At 38.4% G+C, this 8434-nt stretch overlaps 1 long non-coding RNA gene across 2 annotated transcripts; it reads left to right on the top strand.

The window, feature by feature from the left end:
- Positions 1–764: 764 nt before the first annotated feature.
- On the top strand, positions 765–5334 carry LOC123969103. Of its 2 annotated transcripts, none has more exons than XR_006824628.1 (2): positions 765–808; positions 916–5334. It is a non-coding gene; the product is annotated as an uncharacterized LOC123969103 (long non-coding RNA). The 2 variants fall into 2 exon arrangements; XR_006824627.1 differs by having other exon boundaries at positions 792–831.
- Positions 5335–8434: the final 3100 nt, after the last annotated feature.

Below are 8434 nucleotides of genomic sequence, written 5' to 3'. Positions count from 1 at the left end.
GTGCGTGGTGGTTCTTGAAGCACTGACTCCAGCTGCAGTCCACTCTTTGTGAATCTCCCCCACATTTTTGAATGGGTTTTGTTTCACAATCCTCTCCAGGGTGCGTTTATCCCTATTGCTTGTACACTTTTTTTCTACCACATCTTTTCCTTCCCTTCGCCTCTCTATTAATGTGCTTGGACACAGAGCTCTGTGAACAGCCAGCCTCTTTAGCAATGACCTTTTGCGTCTTGCCCTCCTTGTGCAAGGTGTCAATGGTCGTCTTTTGGACAGCTGTCAAGTCAGCAGTCTTCCCTGTGATTGTGTAGACTGAGAGACCATTTAAAGGCCTTTGCAGGTGTTTTGAGTTAATTAGCTGATTAGAGTGTGGCACCAGGTGTCTTCAATATTGAACCTTTTCACAATATTCTAGTTTTCTGAGATACTGATTTGGGGGTTTTCATTAGTTGTCAGTTATAATCATCAAATATAAAAGGAATGAACACTTGAAATATATCAGTCTGTGTGTAATAAATGTATACATTATACAAGTTTCACTTTTTGAATGGAATTACTGAAATAAATCAACTTTTTGATGATATTCTAATTATATGACCATACAAAGTCAATGCAAAGACGCATAGAGCCGCGATTTCCTATCGGGCGGCGCGAAGCGACGCGAAGGCAACGCGATGGAATTCGCGTGAGTTCAACTCAAGCGAAGAAGTCGCATGACGCTGAGTCGCGATAGCCTATCAGTGTTGAGATTGTCCGAGGCTTCAGAGCGTTGTGTGGAGAGGACCAGGCAGGGGCGTGCCAAGATGGCCGAGTGAGTAGACGCTTTCTACCGAGGTCTGCAAACGAAAGTTTTGGAAACGGTAAAACTCTATTTATTATGACGCCAAGCACTAAATTTTGTTTTCATAAATACTACAGCACTCGTAAGACGAACTATTGAGCAATGTCGAACCAACGGGAAAGGAAAAGAGGCCAAGAGAGCACCGGACGGAAGCTAAATCGACATGCTAGCAATGTTACTCTCAAGGCTGGCAACGCTGTAATTGACAATTGTCACGATTATACTTCCACTTCTCTCCCTCTCACCACTGCGGAAGACTTCATGGATGAATTTCCACCGCTGCCTATCACTACCAGTAAGTCGCCAGCACCAAAGAAAATGATGTACGCTGTCGGATCTGAGCAAACCAACGCCAACGACATCATAGCTAGCCTCTCAGCTCTGATAAACACGCGGTCAGACAACATGACAAGCATGGTCAGTGCAAATGCACTTAAAATTTAAGGACTTAAAAAGACAATTGACTTTGTGTGTTCAGAGATTAAGGATGTAAAGAGCAAAGTGTGTACACTCGAGAAAAAAATGGCAAAAGAAGAAAAACGAGTGGACACATGTCAGTAAAGGGTCTCGGAGTTAGAAAGATACTCCAGGAGATGGAACCTTAGACTTTAAGGAGTTGAAGAATCAGAAAAGGAAAACATACGAAAGAAGGCCATCGAGGTCTGTCAGGCTGTTCTGCCGGAGGAGAAGAACAGGTTGGCTGACACTATCGACACCGTACATCGGCTGGGCACCAAGCTGCAGAATGACAACAAACCCAGAGGCATCATCATCCAGTTCATCGCACGTGTCTGCAGAGACGCCGTATGGAAAGCTGCCAAGACGTCACCACACCTGCGCGACCACGGATTAAGATTTGCGGAGGATCTTAATAAGGAAGACAGAGATCGAGGGAGCAAAATATGGCCAGGGATTTAAAAAAAAGTTCGAGAGGAGGGCAAACCAGCCTTCTTCATTGGAGGTCGCGGATTTATCAACGGGTCAGAAGTCCCCCTGCCCACCTAAGAAACAGACTCGCCTGCTGCCTGATAACACAAGGACACCTTCTGGTTTGATTTGCAGTACATTCAGAGTTGATATTGCAATGTTATATTTTCTGTTGTACTCTAACTAAAACGTTACAAAGGTACTTTAACTTACAAAATCGCTGCCATTTCTATTATATGATCTGCTTTTTAAGGGCATTTAATAACCAAGAGGGCTGTTTAGGAGCCCTGTGCTTGTTATTTGGCCAGGACTATTTCCTTTCCCCTTTACCGTTATTTTTCTTATATAAAGCAGTACTCGGTCCCCTTATCTAGTGATACACTCCTAACTAAATGGTTATTGATCACTTTGTCTTTATCTATTGTTTCTTTAAATGCCATGGGTCTAAGACAGATTTGTAAAAGGCAAGCCTTATTTTTATTTGCCAAACAACTTCATACGGATTTTTGTTTTTTTCAAGAAAGTCATAACACATCTGCTGATGTCAATTTTTGGAAATCTCAATGGGGTAATGATATTTGGTTCTCTCAGGGCTCAGAGAGATCTGCTGGAGTAACCACACTTAAAAATGCTTTCACTGGTGATGTCTTACACTCAGACTGTGACTCCCTAGGACACTACATATGTCTTATAATTAGAATTGACAATATTTCTATCATAGTTATTAATCTTTACAGTTATAATAACAAACTTGAGAATGATAAGTTGCTTGATTCAATAGAGGAAAGAATTACATTTTGGCTCACCAGATACCCAAACTCTCTTCTTTTAATTGGTGGAGACTTTAATATTGCTCTAGATATTGCTATTGACAGGTGGCCTCCTGGGCGCCCCTCCTCCCTCAGTTCAAACCTTTAAATACTTATGGGAAGATTTATACATTATGGATGTATGGAGAGAAAAAATTCCTGATGAAAGATCCTTCATTTGGAGCAACAGGTCAGGATCCAGCCAGTCTCGCAATGATTTTTGGCTGTTATCCAACAACATTGACAAAGAAAAAAATACCGTAAATATCCTTGCCACACCACTCACTGACCATAGTGCAATTCATTTAAGCAGCCAATTTAGTGCATCTAATACAATCCATAGATCTTGCTACTGGAAATTAAACAATTCCTTGTTAAAGCATGAAAAGGTTGACTGAAATTATTAAATTAATTACATTTTTTTTTTTTTTTATACAACAAGGCTAAAAAGGAAAAATCCTACAACACTAACTGGGAACTACTTAAGTTTGAGTCAGGAAAATATGGAACCTCTATTGCCAAAGCTAAAAGAGCAGAAGAAGATGAAGTCATGAGTAAAATTTCCTCATTTTATCATAGACCCCCCGAAGAAGTTTCAGAAGAGGATAATCTACTTCTTTTACATCTCCAAAACAAATTAGACGAGTTATATCAACAAAAAGCAGAGGGCGCCTTTGTATGGTCTAGGAAGAGGTGGCTGGAGGAGGGGGAGCAAAATTCTGCTTACTTTTTCCATCTTGAAAGATACCGATCCAAAATCAACTCCATCTATAATCTAAATCTTAATGGGGTCATTACTGATGACACTAAATTAATTTCAGATTTTTGTTCAAAATTTTATAGCAATTTATACAGCTCAAAATATAATAAAGAAGTTACGTCTCAATTTCTAAACTCAGTAAATAACGTAAGATAGATTCATGTGGCAGACAAAGACTATTGTGACACCCCTCTTACAATGGCTGAGGTCACTGATTCGATTGCTTTACTCAGAAACAATAAATCCTCCGGCACTGACGGTTTAACTGCAGAATTTTACAAAGCGTTCTCAGATCACTTAGCCCCATTTTTACTACAGGTTTTTATGGAGAGTATAGAGAATGATGCCCTTCCTCCTAGCCTCACTCAAGGGCTGGTCACATTGATTCCCAAACCTAGAAAAGACGTGCTTTTTATTGATAGAAGGAGACAAATGGGTCTCCATCTAACAATGATTACAAAATTATGGCGTCAATATTTGCCAGGAGAATTAAAGAAACTCTTGACACAATTATAGATGAGACACAGTCAGGCTTTATGAGGAATAGGCACATCTCTAACAATATTAGACTAGTATTAGATATTCTTGACTACTCTGACTTGATATCTGAAGATGGCTTCATCCTCTTCTTAGATTTCTATAAGGCTTTTGATACAATAGAACACCATTTTATTTTTCTGTCCTTAGAAAAATTTGGTTTTGGGGATTTTCTGTAAAGCAATTTAAAACCATATATGTTAATGGAAATAGCTCTATCAAACTGAAACATGGAACTTCCCCTAGATTTAATCTGAAACGGGGCATTCGTCAGGGATGCCCGATTTCCCCTTATCTGTTCTTACTCTGCACACACATTCTTACAACTCATGTCGGTCAGAGTGCTATACAAGGAATTTCTATTGCGGGCAGGGATATTATCATCAGTCAGCTTGCTGATGATACCACAATCTTTTTAAAAAATGCAAGCCAGATACCTGTCGAAATTCAAGTAATTAACCAGTTTTCAGAGGCCTCTGGTCTATGCCTAAATATTAATAAATGTGAACTGTTGCCTTTAAAAGATTGTAATATACAAACTATTTGCAACATTCCAATCAAGGAAGAAGTTACGTACTTCGGTATTATTATCTCTAAAGATCAGAAAGTGAGATGTCCATTAAATTTCTCTCCAATCATTAAAAAAACTCAGAACAAACTGAACCAGTGGTTGCAAAGGGACTTATCTCTAAAAGGCAGAGTGTTACTTACTAAGGCTGAAGGGATATCCCAGCTTACATACGCAGCTCTCTCTTGACACCTGAACAGCAAAACTTGTAAAGATATTGATAGAATGCTTTTTGTATTCATCTGAAAAAATTCCAAATGTTACAGTTTACTGGAACCGATTTGTAAATGACATTGATTGGAAAAAGGTTTGGATGATTCCTCACAGATACTTGATAGTAAACAAGGTGAAAGAAGTGTCGTTCAGAATAATTCAGATATTAACCTGCTAATCATTACCCTGCTAATCATTATGGTTAAATTTAAAAGAGACATCAATACAAACTGTTCTTTTTGTGAGAACCACCCAGAAACTGTTTTGCACCTCTTTTGGTATTGCTCACACACCAGAACATTTTGGCAAAACCTCAGCAAATTCATCATTGACCGTATTTATAAAGACTTTGCCTTACTGTGGAAGAATGTTGTATTTTGCTTTTGTAGAAGTCAAAATAAATAAAAGTTGTACTTCATTATAAATTTATTAATTCTTTTGGCAAAATTTCACATTCATAAATGCAAATTCAGCGCTAAAAGAACTAATGTTATACTTTTTTCCCATGAAGTTGTCCCTTATATTAATCTGATTTCTGGCTCCAACAACAGAAAGGCAGTTAAAACTGTCAACATATGGTCCTCTTTCTCTTTGTAATGACCTATTGGCTTCCCCTGGCAAAACTGTATTGTATTCTGTCTGTTATATGTTTGTATATTGTTATAAATATTTTCGTAAGTCACTTGTATTTTATATCCTTTTTTTGCAATAAAGTTGACTTGCAAAAAAAAGAGGACCAGGCAGAGCGGGGGATTGAAAATCTGCTGACCGCCTGAGAGCTGCAAAACTTGGGGGAGAGGAGCAAGGAGCAGGAGCTGCAGCCATTGGACAAATAAACACCCGTAGTCGGTCGGACTCTGCTCTGACAACTACGCCATTTACTCGCGGGAGGAGCTCGGAGTTAATTGCTTTTATTATACTAGCTTTTTACTTTAGTTTTTGGGATTTCAAAGTTGATTTATCTTCATTGGAGCTTCTCAGCAGCTAGGTTCCGTGCACATCCGGTAATGAGACACAGGCAGGCTGAGAGACAGCAGGGGAAAACAGACACCAATAAGGCCATAGGGAAAACAAAAATAACCAGGAAGAAACAGAATAATATAAATAACTGATCCAGAACATAAGCAGAAAGATCACAAATATACCAATAAACTACAAGTAACAGGGAAAACAGACTGAACTAAGATTAAAAGGAACACAAAGCAAACATGGACAAAATAACACAGACCAGGAGTAGGCACTAAGGCACGAGTTAAAATGCAATACATTTTTTAATCGCATTGTTACATGCAAAATTGAATAGGCTAATGAATTCTAAAGTAGTGTATTGCGCACTTCTAATTTAAATGTACTGCTATATACAGAAAAGTGCAATAACATGGTTTGCAAACACTTTAAACAAATAATGTGCTTTTTACCAGCAGTATTCCCTTTACACAGCAGCAATAAAAGATTACCTAAACCTATAGCCTATAATCTAAACATTAATCTCATCAAATCAAATATTAAACCAAAGCTATTTGCCACTGCCAGGGCATTACCTTTTATCTAGCTTGTTAAAACAAGCAGGGGCGGATTGGCCACCTGGCAATTCTGGCATATGCGGGGCTGGACTATTTGTTTCGGAGTGGGCCAGTCAGATTGATATTAATCAGTGTTTCCCATACATCAGCTTTACTTGGGCGGCCGTTGAGGTACGTTAAGGACCGCCCAAAATATCTGGCGACCCATTTAAGCATTTTACAGAGAAACACTGAGAGAAATGATCATCCATTACGTTATAAGACTCAGAAGGTGGATATTTCACAAGCATGGACCAGGTAAAGCAACAGTGAACACTTTGGCGCAGGTGCAACTGGGTACAATGTTGATTTCAGTTTCGATTGGCTTCCTCATTAAAGAGGTGGTATTATGCTTTTTGGCTTTTCCCCTCTCCTTTGTTGAGTTATATCTCTTTTTTGTTCATGTAATATGTTTGCAAATTGAAAATGCCCAAAGTCCAGCCCAAAGGGAGTTCCCATCTCCCACAGAAAACTCTGCTCTGAACCGCTTGAAAACAGCTCGTTTGTAGTCCAGCCCTTCACTTCCTTTACTGTGACGTCACAATGAAAACGCGTCATAAAGCTTGCCAAGCGGCTAGCGGGGGTCAGGCACGCCCTAAAACCAAGCTAGTCTGAGCGGAGGCCCTTTGATTTTAGTTAAGCCCCTTTTCCACTGCACAGTACCAGCTTGACGTGGCTCGACTTGCCTTTGTTTGGTTTTCTATTGTAGAAATGTTGTACCTGTACCTGCTTCCATGTACTTTTTTTGGTATCACCTCCATCGAGGTTCCAAGTAAGCTGAAGGATAGTAAAATGTAACATGAAAACACGACAGACTGCTGATTGGTCAGAGAGAATATTCACTATTCACTGCATCATCACTGGTGCACCAGACAGAGGCCAGCAACAGAAAGTTTTATATTTTACAGTTTTCGTATGTAATTTTATCACTAAATCCACTTCTAAGAAGTTTTGAGGTGAGAAATCAACTGTGTAGATTTCAAATATTAGTTTTACGAGAAGTGATGGCAGAACAAAAATGTGCTTGAATATTTTCGGAGTTGAGGAGCATGGTCATTTGAAACTCGAAAGTCGTCACTTTATTTTGTCCCTTGTTTGCCATTAAAATGGAAAAAAAGGTGTGACCCCAATCATAAAAATTATAATTTTTTTGACTATAACTTTTTTCATTTTTGAGATATTGGCCTGAAATTTTTAGGATAAGCTGTTTGCCATATCCTCTACATATTCTACTTCTGAAAAGTCAGGTACACCATAATATATATATAAAACAAACCACTAATTACACCAAATAATACTCTATTTAGACAGCACTTATATAAACAAAGTTACAAAGATTTAAAACTATTTGGAAATAGAACAGCATACTTAATAGACCACCTTGTGTAATAAACTGACTGTTTCAGAGGTTTTGGTGTGAAGCAAACATTGCTGCAATTCTGATAAATTATTCAATAATAACCCCAAAATTGGCCATAGATTAATGCACTAATTATGATTCTCATTTGTTTTTACCAAAGGGTTTTGTATCTAAACTCCTTTACAAGTTTTAGATTAAAAACACAAAAATTCAACAACACATATCTATTTTATGTATTACATTTACATTACATTTCACCCACATTAAGATAGGTTATTTTGAAATTTCATAATCAGTGGCATCATCCTCATAATTTTGTCCTTCAAGCCAATAGCCAATTAAATATGTGCCTCCTTGTTTCTTCAGATATATATCAATTTGTCCATAATACCTGGTTTCACTTTCTGTGTCCTTGTCAAACCAAACCATGTGGCATATTCTTCTGCCCACAACCTTGCCCCCTACAATTTCATCAACACCAAACCTACAGTCTTCATCCATCTCAGGGAATTCAATGCTCAAATCAAAGTTTGGCTTCTTCCGTTTTGCCTCCAGCTTCTTCCTGTCACTTTCCTGTCTTTGCTGCTATTTAGCTGCAAGTGTCTTCATTACTTCCTCTTGAATTTCAGCACAGTTCTTTCTTCTCTGTTGACTCTGTTTCGTTACATTTTTTATTGCAGCTTTAATCAGCTTTTCTCTTTTTTCAGATGTAAATCCATCCAGGTAATCCAGTACTTTATTTTTCTGAGCACGAATCTTAGAGGAGATGAAGCACAAGGTGGTATTTGGGGCCTTTTCCTTTAGAGCAGAAAACATGCCCATCACTTGCTCTGCATCAATGTTATGTAAATAAGCACTTT

This window comes from Micropterus dolomieu, linkage group LG04, assembly GCF_021292245.1.
Source record: "Micropterus dolomieu isolate WLL.071019.BEF.003 ecotype Adirondacks linkage group LG04, ASM2129224v1, whole genome shotgun sequence".
Classification (NCBI taxonomy): Eukaryota; Metazoa; Chordata; class Actinopteri; order Centrarchiformes; family Centrarchidae; genus Micropterus; species Micropterus dolomieu.
Note: the sequence above shows the minus strand (reverse complement) of the source record. Positions and strands in the feature narration are given on the sequence as shown.